We start from the raw sequence: 20,091 nt of genomic DNA, 5'->3' as shown, positions 1-20,091 counted from the left end.
TGAATTTGGTGTGATTAGATTACAACTAAATTACGTATGTGTAGGCTCCACTAATTAATTTTTCTGTACTGAAATTCAACTTTTTACTTAGAAGAATATAGATAATTAAACTGTTGGAAAAAAAATATAGATAATTACATCGAATTAAACCACTTAATAGAGGCTTAAACTATTAAGTAGAAATGGATGAGTGGTTTCTTCTGAAATAATTTAATATATATTCGCATATTAGAAGGGATTTAATTAAAATAATTTGAATTAAATACTCATTTCAATATATTTTTAAATACATTAAATTTAAAGTTCTTATTTGATTGATTATCTCTAAATTTTTTAAATTATTTTTTAGTTCTAGGTCAGATTTCATGGGTGTCCATTAATTTACTGGATTAGAAACTAACTTCACACGCGATGTATGACTACCGCCACTCCAAGAGAATTTTACTCAAGATAAAAATTAAAAATAAATTTTCATGAATGTGAATGTATAAGTGTGTTACACCATTATACCAACCCTATGAGTTACCACAAAATCTAAAAAATTATTTGATACTTCATTAAATAAATTTAATTTAACATGTAATATATTTTTAAAAATATAAAAAAAATTTGAGGCAAAATTATATAACTATCAAGATGTCCCATCTATCTAAAATTTGATTTGTATGATCATTGAGTCAATAACAAAATATTTAGATTAATAAAATTTATTGTATATAAAGAATTATTGAAGAGTTATTCTTTTTTAAAAATTAAAAATTTAGATAAATTAGATCCCAATGACTTATAGGATTAAGACATACTCTAAAGCTCAAAAAATACTCATAAATGTATTTACATATTACTTATCAACATGATCTTCACATTGGTAACAGAAAATTAAATCCATATCCTTTTAGAAATATAAATTCGTTTTTTAACAACTACAACCATCTTTATTGATATCAAACTATCAAGAGTTATTCGTACATTAACTTCTTGATACCTATTTTGTCTGTGTATATATTAATAAAAATACAGACAAATTACTTTCTCCTTATTATAAAGAATACCATTGGGTCAAAGAAATTCCCTCCAACCAACAAAAACATATTCTTATTCAGAGAACCTTACTTCACAGGATCCTATATATATCCCAATTTCACAAAGGGGATGAAACTGTGCGGACTTAACAACAAGCAAAAGTTATGGTTGAAATTTAAAATTGATCTTCACAAGGCCAACATTGTTAACACTGAATCTGCTGTAATGTGATTAGAAAACCTTGTAAGATATCTCTAAATATTAGACTGAAGACCATGAGATTCTTGCAGCAAAATTTGTCGTTTCTGTCTATAATAACTATTGTTGGGGGGATTCAACAGTTCGTTTTTTAAACTACCATATAATTAAGAATCAGGTGATCGACTGATTCCGTATGTGTTTTTTTTTTACATTTGGTATAACTTGACATTTATATACCAATGTCAAAATTCAAAAATATTCTAGCTTTGACTATGGCGACAAGCGTGCCTGTATGTATGTGAGTATGTCCCGTTGTTCTCTTTCTAAAACGGACCAAATTATCATTACGCTTTGCAAAAGTTAAAGGTTCACATCACATGCACTATTGATTAAAGTAAAGTTATACATTTGTAAGCTGGACATAAATAATTGTACCTTGCATGATACAGCATCTACAATGGGTGCTTATGTTGCTTAATTTTAAGCAATATTATTTAATTTCTCATTTAGAATAGATGATATAACATTGCTAATATAAATATCATTGTTAATATAAGCAACCGTTATTTAACAAACTTATATTATAAATAATATATATTTCAATTATCACAAGACCCACAAAATTAAGTTAAATATTAATTTTAACAATCTCAATATTGAAATAAATTTTCGTCGAGTGCTTAAAGATACATAAAATTATAAGACTCACAACATTAACATAAATAACTCATCTAATAATTATGTATGGGAGATCTTCTTAGAACTCTTTTTTTTTTTTTTTTTTTACATTGGATTGCATAGGTGCAAGCGTCGAGACAGATAGTAGAAAATGTGAGTCAGTGGTGGAGCACCAAACTTTCGTCATTTTAAATTTTTACACCCAATGATTAGTGAAACATTCAAAATCAAAGCGAATACGATGTGTCTTATGTATAAAGTTATCAAAAGTAAAATTATATTTACTTATATTTATAAGAAAATTTTGTAAAAACTTTAATATAGTTTTGTTGATCGAAAATTTTGATATTAAGTTTGATTACTATAAATTAACAAATAAGAGTTTGATTTTAAGAACAAATGATACTAAAATAAAATATTTTTAAGGATTTTTTTTCAAACTATAATTCATTAATATTTTCAATTTGATAAAATGTATATTTCATATAAACATATAACCAAAACAAACTTTATAATAAGTACAAGTCGAGTAATATGGTCATTGTTAATTCTTACAAGTGTGAACATTTTTCTTGTACAAGTATAAAATATTATTTGAATTAAGAAAGAGACATAGATAAAGGAAGGAATTATAGATAGAAAAAAGAGTTATCGAAAGGAGAATATGTCATAAGATTACTCCATTAAAGAGACAAGAAATGGATAAGAACATACATGTTTTCGTAAAATCTGAAAGTCATATGTGCGACAGAATTGGTGTAATGAAAGTATGCAAATGTCTGTAACCAATTAATAGTATTACATTCTTGCCTATTTATAGAAAAACATAAATAATTGGTCTTTGAAACAGATAGTGACATGTGTCTTCGATCATCAACTGACTTCTTCAAATCTTGCCACTTGTAACGTGTCTCTTCTTGTTCATCCCTTCTTCAATAGTCACCTATAATATCCTAGATGAATCACACCAGAATGAGAGGAATCTGAAGGTTGTGTAAATATGAGACTGTACAGTTGAGGATGATTTCAAGAAATTAATTGATACTACCTATACCAATAAGATACATATAGTTTTTGGTAATCAATCTCATGTTGGTTTGTAGGAATAATCATTGATCTTGAGAGCAGTCGAGCGGTGTTAGAGCTAATCGTTGATGTCTCAAAAAGAGTTACCTATGGAGGATTCTGACAAATAAGGATGTTGAGTGAAGTATCACCATGAAAAGTGTCGTATTGTGTGAACCATCAAGAAGTTGACAATCAAGGATGTTACATCCTCTAACTATCAATTTCACTATTTAAATTCATTCATTTTCCTTTCAAATCACATCCCTCAGTAATTGTAGATAGTCTTTTCCTTATAAAAATCAAATAGACTAATATATCCTTCAATTATTTTTTCTTTTTACATATCATATAATCGATTTAGTATTCTCGATATTAATCATCAACTTCCTCCGTTAACAACAAGTGTGCTAACCAAAATCTGGAACTGATCGACGTCAGGATGTACGTGGCCAAGGTGGGCTCCTGATCTCGCACGTGAGACTGAGAATATCCTTTGTTAGGAGGACAAGAGGGGGGGAACTTGCAAAATAAATGACTCTGACGCTCAAGTAAGTATTTGAGTTAGTTGAGAATTAAAGATGAAAATGATGAGATAGAACCTAGTACTTATAGAGTGGAGTGAGAGCTATGGGTCCTTGTTTGTAGTGATTGTCAACCCTTGCAAATAATCACTAGCTTGTAAATAATTATAGCTTATAGATAATTGAATACATGTCATGTCATAAAGAGGTTGCAACATATTCAAATAATGAAATACTTAGAGATAACATTTGGATCTGAGAGTTCGACTGTTAAAGGTGTAACACCCTGATATATATATATATATATATATATATATATATATATATATATATATATATAATTATTTATTTATATATATATTTAGTAATTATGTTTGATGTTTGATTATATTTGTTGTGTTATTTTATCCATAATTATTTTCAAGGAGGTTAATTTAGTTAATAAAGTGGTGTGGGTAGATAAGGATCTAGCTTCTCAAATAAGCCTCTTGAGAAAGCTTCTCAAAGAAGACATGAGGAAGCTTCTCGAGGAAGCTTCTTAATGAAGTTTCTCAAGGAAGCTACATGAAGTTGTCTCGGTAAAAACGCTGCCCAGCCTTCGTTAACCGTTGGATCATCTCAAAATTTGGTTTTCAGCTTCACAAGACACTTGTCCATGATCAGACTATTGGGATCTTTGAGAAGATGTCTAGAGTGTGCGCGACGTTTCCGTTCCCGAGAGCATTGCTCATTTGTGCGTTTTGAGCCTTGTAGTCCAAGTAGCTTAAGAAAAATGCCATTTCTTCTCCTTTCTTTCTTCCAAAACCATTTCCAACGTTCCAAGCTCTTTCTCCATCACCCACAGCCCCCATTAGCCACCGCAAACTGCCCTTGTTCTCCGTTGAAACTCCACAACAAGAGGAACCCGTCGATCAAAGTGGAACCGTTTGACTTGGCTTGCGGTTTCGGTAGAGAACGAAACCCTAATCTGACCTTTCATTTTCCTTCGAGGTAACCATGGTTCTATGCTTGTTCCTTGTTAGTTTCAACTTGTCTTTGCATCTTTTCTGACTTTGGAACCGCCATTGCATGTTTTATGCTTCCTTTGAACAACCCTAGAGAAGAGACTTTGTAAACGTTATCCTTTCATGAAATGCATGTTATTTTCGTAACCTACACTGAACCCCGGTCACATTGGCGTGGTCGGAATTTCCAAATGATGTTCCTTTATAAAACCCAAAATGCTCTCAGCCCTTTAATGTAGTGACGTGGGTGTTTGACTTAGAGCATTATTATTAGCTTTGTTTTCTGAAATCCATATTAAGTCTCCTTCATTTTGGCATGGTAGAGGCTTGTGTGTGTGTGTGTGTGTGTGTGTGTGTGTGTGTGTGCGGAATGCGATTTGTTGTTGATGTCACTATTGATGATTTTAATTGATATGTGGAGATATTGATAATTATGATGATATTGATTTGAGATGATGTTGTTAATAAAGACCATGTCAACATGAATTGATGTTATTGTTGATGATTATGTGAATATGAAATGAGGTTGTTGTTGTTATTGATAACAACATTGAGACGAGATGATGTTTATGTTGAGAATGATATGAAAATGGAATGTTGATTGATGTTGGAAATGCATTGGCATGTGCATGTTGTGTATGTTCGTGGGGGGCGAAGTGCACTGACCTTCCAGGATCTTTGGCACTTGTTTTGGGCCACATTCATACGTTGGATGTTGTGTATGTTCGTGGGGGCGCGAAGTGCACTGACCTTCCAGGGTCTTTGGCACTTGCTTTGGGCCATGTTCATACGTCGTATGTAGTATATGTCATGGGGGGTGGAGTGCACTGACCTTGTCGGATGGCCCAGACGTGGGTGAAAAGCGTGGTTAAAGAATCTAAACATTTCTGGGGGGATGCTTAGGTGCTTTAATTAGTCCATGGTCTTTGTCACTTACTTTTGGCCGTGTTCATAACTCATACGACACTAGAAATAAAGTAACTGTGGCAGAGTGTACTTTGTACTGAGGGGGCTTGTCACCTGGTAGGGAACTCCTTTGGGCCCCCAGGCTGATCACCTATGGGGGGGGGGCAGTTACGTGCACAACCGGGTGGTCTCGACAAACTCTGCATGGTTCCCTAAGTGAGAGTGTCGTGTGGACACGCTTAGGCTATTTCCTGCGATTTGGTTGTTGGTACGTACCACATTGCATTTGAGTGTTGAGTTAGGTGCATGCATCATTCTGTGCAGTCTTGATTGGATCCATGGATGGAAGATGAGTAATTGTTGAATGTGGATGATAAATAATTGTTGGATATGAGTGTTGAATAATGAATGTTGTGTAAGCTCATAACGTTTGTCTATGTTACTTGCTAATTATGGTTATTTGGAATTTGATATTGGTTCTTTTTATAATGAACTCACATTTGCAAATTTTGTATCGTGTAGTTGATACCTGTGATGATCGCAAACATTGTTTATGGGAGTAGAATGACAGTAGCAGGGTGCAGAGAGTAAGATTCTGGTGAGGAGCCACCAAGCCGACGTGATGGCATTGACATTATTTTGGGAGAGAGTTGTGTTTTGTTATCAACTTCTCCGTAGTTGGTTTTTAAGTTTTATTTTGTTGAGTTAAAGATGTAAAACTTGGATTTTAATTATACTTATGAGCAAATTTAATTTCCGTTATGTGTATGACGTGTACCGAGTTACTGTTCCTATATAATTATGTATATTCACCTAAGTAAATGTGTATGTTTTAGCGAATGTATGTTAGGACAAAATTACTTCTATTTTCATAAGCAATTTAAGGGAGTTCTTTTTATAAAAAATGAAATTATCGCATATTAGAGAGTGTTGATATCGTAACGATAAGGCAGGTCGTTACAAAAGATGAGACATCTATGTTCGAACTAACATGGAGGACTAACGTATATATTGAAGTGTCACGTAGTTCAACACGTGTATTTTTTAGATCTGAATAGTACAACAAGAATCTTATATTGAAAGGAATTTTAAATTATTATATCAAAAATAATATTCAACCGTCAATAAGTTACTAAAGAAATGAATGAATTCAAAACTTATATTTAAAGTTATAAATAAATTAAATTGTGACAGACTGTCCGGTGAATTGTAATTTTGTGGAAAAAACGTGACTCTATGAAGAGGAAAAGTGTATTAAATAAGCAATCGAGTTTATTGAGAAACTAAAAGTAATTACAGTGTAATTACTCCCGGTCTACGATCTAATTTATAAGACCGGTCTCAAAACTTTTAAAGACCCTTGACATATATATGACCCTTTACAATATCAAAGATTTATGGTGCCTTTAATTCGCTAAACAAGATAGGACAAGCAGAAGAATTCAAATAAAATAATAAGTTATAAAACATTATTTTATCCTGTATAATGTTTGATATACAATGGAGAATACAAATAAATTTATCGTAATACTCTTTTATTGTTAACTATCTTAATATAATTGATATTATTACATATTTATAGTAATTTATTATAATGTTTACTTTGAATATATAATTTTATATATGTTTTGGTGGCATAATTTATTATATATAATAATGTATTAATAAAAATATTATTATATTATATCATATGACCAAAACAAATAAAATTCATGAAACTGAAAGATCACGGATGTTAAAACAAGAGTAGCGCGCGGAGACCTCCATTAAAGCAAAAACAAGAGTAGGCTACAAAATAACGATTTTTTAATTCAAAAAAAAAATAATGTAAATAATACAAGCGTAAAATTATTTAAGGTTAAATTACTCATTTAATCCCTATAGTTTTACTATTCATACATTTTTAATCCTTATATTTTGAAAATATTTTTTAGATCCTATTATTTATATTTTAATTCTCTTTTAGTCTTTATAGTTTAAAAGTGATATTTTTAATCCTTATATTTTGTATTTTAAATCTCTTTTAGTTCCTATAGTTTGAAAGTAATCTTTTTAGTCCCTAAAATTTATATTTTTATTACCTTTTAGTCCTTACTACAAAAAATATATAAAAATAATTAGTTACAAATTAGTTATAAATTATCAGCTATTTTTTATTACAAATTATCTTGTGATAAATTAGTTATAAATTACTTGCTGATATTTTTGTAGTTAATTGCAATTGATAATATTACTCATATTTTGATGATAATTAAGGACTAAAAGGAAATTAAAATATAAAGTATATAGACTAAAAAGATCACTTTCAAACTATATGGATTAAAAGAGAATTAAAATACAAATTATAAGGACTAAAAAAATTACTTTTAAACTATAAGAACTAAAAGAGAATTAAAATGTAAACAATATGGACTAAAAAAACCACTTTCAAACTATAGAGACTAAAAAAATACGAATGGTAAAACTATAAGAATCAAATGAGTAATTAAGTCATTATTTAAACAAATGATAAAGATCATTCTGTAAGGTGAGAAATCGGTTAACCACATGCACATTTGTTTTTTACTTTAGTTAAAAAATCAGTTCCCTTTATTTTTTTGTTTTTAATGTTGAGGAATTCATGAATCAATTTCTCAACATGCTTTTTTTATAAAAAAAAAAATATAATCTTTTGGTTTTTGTTTTTTATGAATTATATATTTATTTATTTTATTCTTAAAATATTTAATTTAATTTTTTTAATTGTATATTTTTTCATTTTATTTTCATTTCGATATTTTTTATAAAATTAGCTCAATCATTCTATAAAAAAATAAATTAATTTGTCATTAATATTTTTTGCGTTCATCAACTCTTTAAACAATAAGTGCCAAGTAGTAACAACAATGTTCTCTACAATTGATTTATAAAAACAAACATCAACTACTAAAGAAGCATTGATAATAGAGAATTATTTGAAGAAAAAAAATTAATATGATTTTTATAAAGTAAAAATATGACTACACAGATTTATCACACATCCAAGCAATGATTTCATCATCAAATCTTAGTTATCCTAGTTTGCGTAGTATGGCGAGAATTTCATTTGATGATCGTCCAAAAGTTACATTCAACTCAATCGAATATTTTCTATTAAATTCCTTAAAGATGAAAAACATTTTTCTAACACCAGCGTCGCATTTAAGCTTCACACACTCATATTCAACACAACCATTACCCACATAAATTGGTTGACGATAAAAAAGATTAAGTAAAATTATACAACCTCTAATGACGTCCATAATTGTTTTTCTTAAGACATCAAGCGACATGTCCTCACTGATTGTGAGGACTTTAGGACCACTAGGACATTCAAACAATATTCCTTCAAGGCTTCAAATGATGAAATCATGTCACAATATCAATACACAACAACAAATACACTCTTCATGTTTTAAGAAATATGATGAATATTAAACAAAGATATTGAATTGCATATAGCACTACTAAAAAAGTCAAATTCAACGACCCAAGTTCAACAACGGTCCTTTAAAAACGTCTTTATTTTCAAAGGGATGGTATTTTTGTAAATATAATAAATATTTTAAAGGCAGTTTTTATGAAAACCATTTTTGTATAGTTAACATGGTAAAACAAGGACAGTCTTGATATATGACCGGCGTAAATATAAAATATTCAAAGACGGTCCTTTTGAAAAATCGCCTTTGAGTGAAAACAAATTTTTATTTTAATGGTTTACTACCGAAGGTTCTAGAGAGTACATAGGGAGAGGAAAAGCCATCGACCTCGTACCTCCCCCTCCCTCTCCCTCTCCCTCTCCCTCTCCATCCCATCACAAAGAAAACAACAATTCACATTATTAGCAGATCAGACTCCGACGACGACGACGACCGCAGCCACGAAGAAGGAAAGCATGGATTCGAGTTTGTTTGGGAAATGGAGGTACAAATTCTGGGCGTTAGCGGCCATGTTTCTTCTGGCGTTCTGGTGCATGTTCACCGGCATCGTCTAGCTCCGCTGGTCTGCCACTCTCAATTCCCTTTCCAACGACATTGACACTCCCATCCACGACGACGTCGATGTTCCCGTGAGTTTCCTCTCGTCTTGGATGTGCAAAGAAATGTCGTTTTGATGCATTTTTTGTGTTTTGCATAGGAAATGGAGGAGAAGGAGAAGGTGGTGAGGCACATGTGGGATGTGTACACAAATAGTCACTGCAGGGTGAGGTTTTCAAGGTTCTGGCAAGAGGTCTTCAAGGATGCCTATGGATTTGACGAGCGATGTCGCTGAGCTCAGAGACGCTGCCGTCACCGAGATCGCTGATGTAGCTCTATTAGAGCTTGTAGGCCTTGGATCTTCTTCAATGGAGTTCTGTGCTTCTTGAATTTTAATGGCAGCAAAATGGAGAAGAAGTGAGTCAAGAAGAAGCTCACCCACATAGGAAGCCATGGATAAGAACTTGGAGGTAGGAGAAGAAGAATGGAGGGAGAAGGAGAAAGGGAGCATGAAATTTTTACCTCAAAAGAGGTCTGAACTTTGAAGAAAATGATCAAAGTTGAAAAAAATACACACACATGACCTCTATTTATAGCCTAAGTGTCACACAAAATTGGAGGGAAATTTGAATTTCTATTCAAATTTCACTTGAATTTGAAATTGAATTTGTGGAGCCAAATTTTGGAGCCAAAAATTCACTAATTATGATTAGTGAATTTCAGTTATGGTTCAGCCCACTAATCCAAGATCAAGTCCAAGATTCTCCACTAAGTGTGCTTAGGTGTCATGAGACATGTAAAGCATGAAGGACATGCACAAAATGTGACTATATGATGTGGCAATGGGGTGTAGCAAGCAAATGCTCACCTCCCCCTCTAAAATTTAATTGGATTGGGCTTCTCCCAATTCAATTAAATTTATTTCCCGACACACACATCAAATATTCATTTAATGCATGTGAAATTACAAAATTACCCCTGGTACAAAAACTAGTCTCGGTGCCCTAAAATACAAAGGTTGAAAAATCCTACATTTCTAGGGTACCCTACCTACATTATGGAGTCCTAAATACAAGGACCAAAAATACTGACAAATAAGACTGAGAAAAGCACTGGCAGCTTAGCGGGACATGGTCCGCTTAGCGTGCCTTCACAAAATAATACTACCGCTTAGCGACATGGAGGGCTGCTTAGTGGATATTGCAGAAAATTCTTCTTTTGCATAATCGGCTTAGTGAGCGACTGCCCGCTAAGTCGAATGATAGCCGCAACAGATAAGCACTAAGCTCAGCAGGGTTGCACTTAGAGGCTCATGAATTTTAGAAAATTCACTAAGTATGTGGGCTTAGCAAGCTAGGCTCGCTTAGCCCAATGGCTGCCGTAATGAAATGAGCTTAGCCAAGATAGGCTCGGCTTAGCGCACGACTTTCAACAAAAAAAATTGACTAAGTTACTTGGGCTTAGCGAATCAGCCTCGCTTAGCCACAAACATCTCAATAGGAGAAAGAGTGTTCATCCTTAAAAAGATGAACTCACTTAGCGCGTTAAGCGCGCTTAGCGAGTTCATCCGAAAATGCATATATTCAAACAATATTGATGAACTCGCTTAGCGCAGCATGTTCACTTAGCAAATTCATCGCGTTTTCCAGAAAAAATAGAAAACGAAGTTCGTTTTCTCCTCTATTTTGAGCCTCTCAAAGGCATATCAAACATGCAAACCAGTCAAAGCTATCTACAAAGTACCATCATTTACAATGTCCTAAATTTTAACTAATCAAATATCATTAAAACCCTAAAAATGAAAAGCTAAATTCTATGGTTTTCTACCCTAAGGTTCACCAAAGTAAAACAGTAAAGGGAATGAGGAACTTACTTGGATTGTTGTGTGCTAAAGATGCGTAGAAGATGTGGAAATAATGAATGCAAGAATGCACGAATTTGGTGAGAGGGAGGATGTAGGAAATGTTCTAAAAATTTCAGGCAAATGTGAGTGTAACTGATGTTACACTCACTTAAGCAATTTTTTACCCTCTCGCTTAGCGAACTGCAGCGCTAAGTGAGCCAGAGAGACGTTTGGTTTCTCCAAGAGGTTCGCTTAGCGGAACTGCGCGCTTAGCCCAAGTTTGAAATTCAAAATCTAAATATATTTTTTTTTATCAAGGTGGGCTTAGCACACAGAAGGGGTGCTTAGAGAATTCTGCAGGTCATAAAACCTACAATTCTCACTAAGCCTGGCTCTGGGCTGGCTTAGCTAATATAATGCATCTTGAATACAGGGGGGCATACACTTAGCAAATGATAGACTGCTTAGCGCTTCTATGGCCGCAAGGAATTGGGCTTAGCTAGCATGAGTAGCGCTTAGCTCAATGAACCCCAATTTAGGCCGCAACAAAATGGGCTTAGCGGTGATGTCTCACGCTTAGCCAGTGAATACGATGCGCTTAGCGAGCAGGCCATCACTTAGCCCAATTCAGATCAAATTGAAATTGGCTTAGCTCAGCCTTGGCCAGCTTAGTGGACCAAATCAGCTTGAGATGCAAGGGTTGAGCGTTAAGCGCTAGAGACTCTCCGCGTAGCACATGACAAAAGATGCGCTTAGTGCGAGGCTTGCGCTTAGCGAAAGGACTAATTTTCAGAAGAAAAAAATTTTTGTGTTCTATTTTAGTCCTTTTCTCAAGAATTTGAAACCCTTATATCTATCATTCAAAAACAAGCTGATATACCCCAATGTAATGATTATGAAGCAAGTTCCATGTTATACAATGTATAAAAGAAAAGAATAGCAAAAATTAGAAGAAATTAGAACTGGGTTGCCTCCCAGGAAGCGCTTCTTTAACGTCATTAGCTTGACGCTTTTACCTCAATGGGTGAAATCACGTTTTTGTCCTTACTTCCAAAACCTCCTTCCCCACTTCCATTACCTGTAAACAAACATTTTGTTCTGGAGCAGGCTTGTCTTCAACAAATAAATCAAAATCAATTTTCTGATCTTCAAAGCCCAGCTCCAGCTTCTTTTTCCCCATATCAACTATTCAGCTTGCAGTTAACATGAATGGCCTTCCCAATATTATGAGAATGTCATTATCTTCACCGATATCCATCACCACAAAGTCTACTAGGAAGATAAAATGTTTTACTTTGACAGCACATCTTCAATTACTCTATATGGTCTGGTAATGGAGCGATCAGCAAGTTGTAAAGTCATCCTAGTGGGCATGATCTCCAACTCTCCCAACCTTCTACACATGAAGAGCAGTATTAGGTTGATACTGGCTCCCAAATCAATAAGAGTCTTTCCCACAGTGACTTCTCCAATTGAACAAGGAATGGTTACACTCCCAGGGTCTTTATGCTTGGATGGAAGGATCTTTTGAATCACAACACTACAATTTCCTTCCACAACAATGTTTTCCTGGTGAATATACTTGTGTTTCCTTGTTAACATATCCTTTAAAAACTTGGAGCAGAGTGGCATTTGCTGTAAAGCATCTCCGAAGGACATGGTTATTTCCAATTTCCTGAAAATATCTAAGAATCTCGCCAAATGGTGATCCTTCTCCTTCTTGGAAGGTACCATAGCATATGGTACTTCCGCACCTTCATTCACAACTTTTTCTCTTTTCTTCTATCTAGCTTGTTCACTTCTACTCCTTTCTTCATTCTTATTTTTTTTCATCTTTTTCATTTTTTTCATTTTCTTTTTCTTTTTCTACTTCTTTTTCTTTTTCTTGGTCATTTAATTCTTTTTTCTTGACCATTATTTGTTTTTCTTTTTCCTGATTACCTTCACCTCTCACATCATTTTTCTTATCATCAGTACTTTTCTTTTCAGCAGCTTTCTTCTTGGGCATGACAACACTGTCCTCATCCTCCGCCTCCACAAACCTCTTACTCCTTGTCATCATAGCTTTGCATTCCTCCTTGGGATTCTTTTCTGTATTCGCCACAAAACTGTTAGATGACTTGTCAGCTATGTGCTTGGCCAGTTGTCCCACCTGGACCTCAAGGTTTTTCAGTGCTGACTCAATGTTTTTATGATTTGACATTGTAACCTGCATAAACTGAGTCAAAGTCTTCTCCAACTTAGTAGTCCTCTGAAAGAAGTTAGACCCTTGTTGAATTGGCCTGTTGGAAGGTCCACCCTAGTCCTTGTTGAATTGTTTGCCAGGGTGTGATCTCCACTGTCCTTGTTGGTTATAAGGACCTTGCTGGAAGCCTGAGAATCCTCCTTGAGTATATCCTTGTCTTTGTTGATTTCCCATATAGTGAAATTCTTGAGTGTTTTCTTCAATGGGAATACATTGGCCTGTTTCATGAGCCTCACCATAGATGGTACAACCTATAACCTACAAAACAAAAGAATGTCTAGGTTGACCAATAGACAGTTTAGTTGGCAACTTACCAAGTGTTTCTGTTAAAATATCAAGTTGCCTAGAAAGCAACTTATTCTATGCCAATAAAGCATCATGTGATGATAGCTCTAACAAGCTTTTCTTTGTGGGTTGATGAACTTTGTCGAGCAGAATGGCATGATCGCTGGCTGACATATTCTCAATTAGCTCATTTGCCTCTTCAGGGATCTTCAACTTTAATTTTCCCCCCTGCTGAAGCATCTAGCAGTTGCTTGGTTTGTGGTCTCAGCCCATCTATAAATATATTCAATTTAAATGGCTCAGAGAACCCATGGATGGGAGTATTTCTCAATAAACCTCTAAACCTCTCCAACGCTTCACTCAAGGACTCGTCAGGGAACTGATGAAATGAAAAGATTGCAGCTTTCCCTTTCGCAGTCTTTGACTTTGGAAAATATTTATTCAAAAACTTTTCAACAACTTCTTCCCAGGTTTTCAGACTGTTACCCTTAAATGAGTGGAGCCACCTCTTGGCTTCTCCTGCAAAGGAAAATGAAAACAGGCTGAGTCTAATAGCCTCATCTAGCACTCCTGCAATTTTTATAGTGTTGCATATTTCAATGAATGTTGCCAAATGTGCGTAAGGGTCCTCATTAGGTAATCCTTGGAATAGGTTCCCCTGTATTCAGTGAATCAAAGAATGAGGGTAGTTTATGTTGTCAGCTTGGACTTCCAGACGTGCTATGCTGGTAAAGAATTGTGGTACTGAACTGCTTGAGTAGTCCTCAAGGGTAACCCTTTGCTGGTGTTCATCAGCCATGATAACGGCTTCTGGTAAATATGTCGCGGATTCCCTTGATGATGGTGAGTCAGATGATGTAGAATTAGAAAAATGAGCTTCTTCCTCTAGAATGGAAGCTACTGTCCTGTCTTGCAGTAATTTTCTTCTCCTCTCGGCTCTGTTCCTTCTTAACATAGCTTCAATCTCCAAGTCCAAAGGAACTAAATTGCCTGTGGGAGATCTATGCATATAAAACACTAACAAAAACAACGGTTATCCAGTTCAAGATGAAAACAAATGTGAATCAAAAGCAAATATTCGCAGTTAATCAAAGAATAAAGAATAGACACCTAAGACTGAACTAACTTTCCAAATCGAAAGAAGTTCCCCGACAACGACGCCAAAAACTTGTTCAAACCAGGTAAGTGCACCAAATCGCACAAGTAGTATAAAATGGTAAGAACCGAGTATCAAACTCTCGGGAAACTTGTGTTACTTGGTAAAGATATATTCAGTGAATAGGTGTCTAGTATGAAAGGACATGTGTGGACTATGAACCCCGATCACATTGGCGTGATCGGAATTTTAAAATGATGTCTCCTTTTAGTAGAATCCGAAACACCCCTCAGCCTTTTATCTTTTGACAGAGGTATTTGACTCCAAATATGGTTATTAAACTTGTTTTTGAAACCTATACTAAATTTCCTTCAATTTGGTATATAGAATCTTGTGTTTGGACTGACGAGCGTGAACAAGAGAGACCTCTGAGCAACACAAATAGGAACTGAAGGAGAGCTCATGATAGGTGAGGGGAGTTTATTATCACTTATAGTTTTTAATACCATAGTTGGGGGTCAGGGAACCCAACTATGGGGATGTATGCCTGCCCCTGTTGCATGTGTTCAAACCTGGCAAGTGCACCGGATCGTGCAAGTAGTATAAAATGGTAAGAACTGAGTATCAAATTCTCGCAGAACTTGTGTTACTTGGTAAAGCTATATTCATTGAATAGGTGTCTAGTATGAAAGGATATGTGTGGACTATGAACAGGTATGTAAACTATCTATTAAAAAGGAAAATCATGTGAGTAATGATGTGTAAAGACAAGTAGACAACGTGTTGGTCTTCCTAGTAGGTGCCTGATGTTATAAGGATACTATCTACTTAACAATGCTCATGTGTTCTATGGTGTATCCTGAAATGCCAAACCCCGATTCCTCGTGATAGTCTAGCCTAATCTTGATCAAGCATCATCCTTAGATTCCTCTTGTTGGACTAAACTTGACCAGAACCGCATTAAGACAAACATACAAACAACTAGGTTACCGTACCTCGATCCCTCATGATAATACGATAAACAAGCCCTGTCCTATCAAGTTCTAAGAATCAGACCAATTTCCACTGTTGAATGATCCTAACAAAGCATGCATCTACATGATCAAGGCAAAAACACACTAAAATGATGTACTGATAGCACAGCGAACACATAAAACATCATGAAATGACCTACAAGGAAGAACCAACAGAGGATTTAGCTCTCCATATATGGGAAGCTTCCTTTACAACAAAGAGAAGATAAAAATGGAGGATTGAAGAAATACAAGTAGTGGGGATGTCTCATCCACCTTTAGAACCTCACAATCACTCATAAACTCATCTCATGTTCCCAAGATGGCTTCCTCTTCATGCTCAGTTCTCTGCCAGTCTTCGCACAACAAAAGTTCTCAAAACTCTCTGGAACTTGGACCTTTCTCTCTCTAGAAATCTCTAAACATGCAAAAGCTTCGAGAATTGCCTAAACTCCTTCTCCATTTCTAATTTTAGGCTTAAATAGGTGGCCTTATTTGTGCTTGAGCGCTTAGCGTAAGTCTGGCTCACTTAGCGCACATAAGTGAATTTCGGCTTGGTGCTCGTCTTCTCGCTTAGCGGATGCATGCAAGCGGTTTGCTTAGTAGGATGAGCCCTCGCTTAGCGCGTGTGTCCAGATCATCCTTCTTCCAGATTCTTCCTCGTGCTCAGCCTCAAGAGTGGTGCGTTTAGCAGATGGCTCGCTAAGCTGGCAGATTGGCTTAGCGAGCAGATCAAAATCAGCACTTCACAAACTTGCCTAATTAACCTGAAATTGAAAGGAAATCATTATTAAATACACAAAATGGGAGTACTAAGTATTTATTACCTATATTTAACAAAAAGTAATTACAACAATACAAAATAACCATAAATGGGAGGAGTTAGATACAATTTTCACATATTTCTTACACAAAAGTTAGTCGGATTCATCGACTAACAGCATGTTGGTTTTCAAGAAAACAATGTTTTTTACTAATGGGGTGCGATATATCTATTATTGATGAATAATATTATTGTTTCTATTAGACTTGTGTTGTATGGAGACTTGGGGAGTGTGAATCTCAAGCATGAACTATATATGTATATGCGGAGTGTGACTTACTGATGATATTTCTATTGATGGCATTAATTGATATGAGGTGACGTTGATGTTTATGATAATATTGATATGAGATGATGTTGTTGTTGATGATGATGTCAATATCAGTAGATGTTGTTATTGATGATTATGTTAATATGAGATGATGTTGTTGTTGTTGATAATGTCATTGAGATGGGATGATATTGGCGTTGAGAATGATAATGAGATGAAATGTTGATGATGTTGAAAATGCATTGTGATGATGTTATGTTGTGTATGTACATGGGGGGTGCGGTGACCTTGTTGGATATCCCTGGTGGGGGAAATAGAGTGGTTAAAAAGTTTAAAGCATCTCTGGAGGGGGATGACTTCAAATCTTTAATTATCCACGGTCAGTGCATTGATGGTGCCCATGTTTCATACGTTTTATGTTATGTATGTACATGGCGGGTGTAGTGACCTTGTTGGATATCCGTGGTGGGGGAAATAGTGTGGTTAAAGAGTTTTAAGCATCTATGGAGGGGGATGGCTTAGAATCTTTAATTATCCACGGTCAGTGCATTGATGGTGCCCATGTTTCATACTTCATATGACATGGAAATAGTATAAACTTTGTCATTAAGTACTTGTAGTTTCTAATGAGGATGAATACTTGTACTTGGGGGCATGTCACTTGGTTTGGAACTCCCTTGAGACTCAGGCTGATCATAATGGGGGGGGGGAGTTGCCTGTGCACGACAAGGTGACCTCGACACTTACTGTCTAGTTTTCCTAAGTGAGAGTGTCGTGTGGACACGCTTAAGCTATTTCCTTGGGGATGGTACTACATTGCATTTGAGAGTTAAGGTCAGGTGCATGCATCATACTGAGGATGATTGATTGGAACTATGGACTGATGATGACTATTTGTTGAGTGTATGTTGAACTAGTGAATGTTTGTTTAAGCTTATGATACTTGTTAATGTTTTCTTACTAATTGTGATTATTTGATTTTTGTATTAATTTCTTTTATAATAAACTCACCCCTCACAATTTTTGTACCATGTGGTTGGTACCTATGATGATCACGAACCTTTGTTCATGGGAGCAGAATAACAGTAGTAGAGTATGAGAAGTAAGATTCTTTTGTGGAGCTGACGTGATGACGTTGGGGTTATTTTGGGAGAGAGTTGTGTTTTGTAAATCAACTCCTCCATAGCTGGTTCCATAATTCTTTTGTTGAATTAAAGATGTAAATCACAAATTTAATTATATGTATGAACTAATTTACTTTCCATTATGTGAATGATGTGTACTGAGTTACTATTCCTATATATACATATGTATTCACTTATGTAATGGCGCATTGTTTGGTGAATGTATATCGAGAAAAAATTACTTTCATTTTTCATAAGCAAATTAACAGACTTTTCATTTAAAAATTGAAATTTCTTGCTGTTTAGAGTGGTGATATCATAGCGATGAGGTGGGTCGTTACAAGCTTGATATTTGTTGGTGGAAGGTTGAAATTGTTGTTGTTTGAATGGTTGTTGTTGTTGTGGACCAGGACCATACCTCAAGTTTTGATGATCTATCCAACCAGGATTATAAGTGTTGCAGTAAGGATTATATTGTTATTGTTGAGATCTGAATGGTTGTCCAGGTTGCATGGTAGAAACATTAGTAGCTTGTTCTGTTTCTTGGAGTGTGGACATGCATTTGTTGGATGCTCAGGTGTACAATAGATGCCACACAACCTTTGTTGATTGGCTGCCATCACATTCTGCTGTTGACCAATGGCTAGCTGTCTCACAAGGGATGTCAATTCTATAAGTTTATTCTTCTACTCTGATTATCAATAATCATAGAAACAAAAACTTTACTTGTAGTAGCTCTGGATGGTGCAACAACCTAGAACCAAATTTTTGGTAATTTACTGCCATGTTGGAAATTAATTATATGGCATCATTAAGAGTTTTGTCAATTAAAGCGCATCCACTGATTGCATCAATCATACTTCTGTCCATTAACATCAACCCTTCATAAAAATACTGGATTAACAATTAGTCATTGATTTGATGGTGAGGATAGGTAGCACACATCTTGTTGAATCTCTCCCAATACTCATATAATGTCTCTCCAGGTTGTTGCCTTATACCACAAATTTCTTCTTGGATGGATGTTGTTTTGGATGCAAGGAAGAATTTCTCTAAAAATCTTTTATTATAAATTGTCCAAGTGTTAATAGTATCTAGTTGAAGGTACAACCAATCCTTAGCCTCACCATCCAGAGAGAATGCAAATGCTTTCATTTTCACATAACCTTTATGAATGTCATATGGTCACATGGTGGAACACACTACATGAAACTCCTTAAGATGCTTATGCGGATCTTCACCTACAAGACCATGAAACTTTGGAAACAAATGGATTAGTCCAGACTTTAGCTCATGACTAACTTCAGCCTCAGGATATTGAATACACCAAGGTTGATACACAACATTTGGTGTTGCCAATTCCTTAAGAGTTCAATTGTTATTAGTCATTATATCAACATAATTTTTTTAGAATCAAAAGTAATAAAAACAAGCTCAGAAACAGAATTAGCAATGAATTTAGTATGCACTATACTACTATCTAAAACTACACTATCATGCACAGCTACACTTCTACTCCTATTACTTCTACTCAACCTATGAAATGTCATATCTATCTCAGGATCATATGGATGAACTTACCTAATTTGGACCTAGTCATGCACAGATAAGCTCATTAGTGACAACACAGACAGAAATAACAAACAATTACTCTACCAGGATACTTATTCACGATATTTGTTGAAATGCTACAGAAAATGAAAAATTGCCTAAAACAATTTTAAAAAAAAATTCAAAAACACGACAATAAATGTCTAATTCTTTTTTGTTTTTGGTGATTTTTAAAAATCATGAAAATAGAAAGAAAAAAAATTAAAAGTGGCCTAGATCATCAAATTTGGCAAACAGGACCCCCACTGCCCATGTTCATCCCTCACTGGGCACCTTGATGTATGAAATTTTTCTACATTCTGACAAAGTTTCAGCCCATTCTGAGTTAGTCACATGTGAAATGACCAAAATGCCCTTATGACTGAAACTCCTATTTAGAAGTTG

At 34.9% G+C, this 20,091-nt stretch overlaps 1 pseudogene; it reads left to right on the top strand.

Annotated features, from left to right (window-relative positions):
• Positions 1-1,496: 1,496 nt before the first annotated feature.
• On the top strand, positions 1,497-9,785 carry LOC114405039 (annotated as a pseudogene).
• The last annotated feature ends 10,306 nt before the right edge of the window (positions 9,786-20,091 follow it).

The sequence above is a fragment of the Glycine soja genome, chromosome 3, assembly GCF_004193775.1.
Source record: "Glycine soja cultivar W05 chromosome 3, ASM419377v2, whole genome shotgun sequence".
Taxonomy (NCBI): Eukaryota; Viridiplantae; Streptophyta; class Magnoliopsida; order Fabales; family Fabaceae; genus Glycine; species Glycine soja.
The sequence above is the reverse complement of the archived record's forward strand: the minus strand, read 5'-3'. Positions and strand labels throughout refer to the sequence as shown.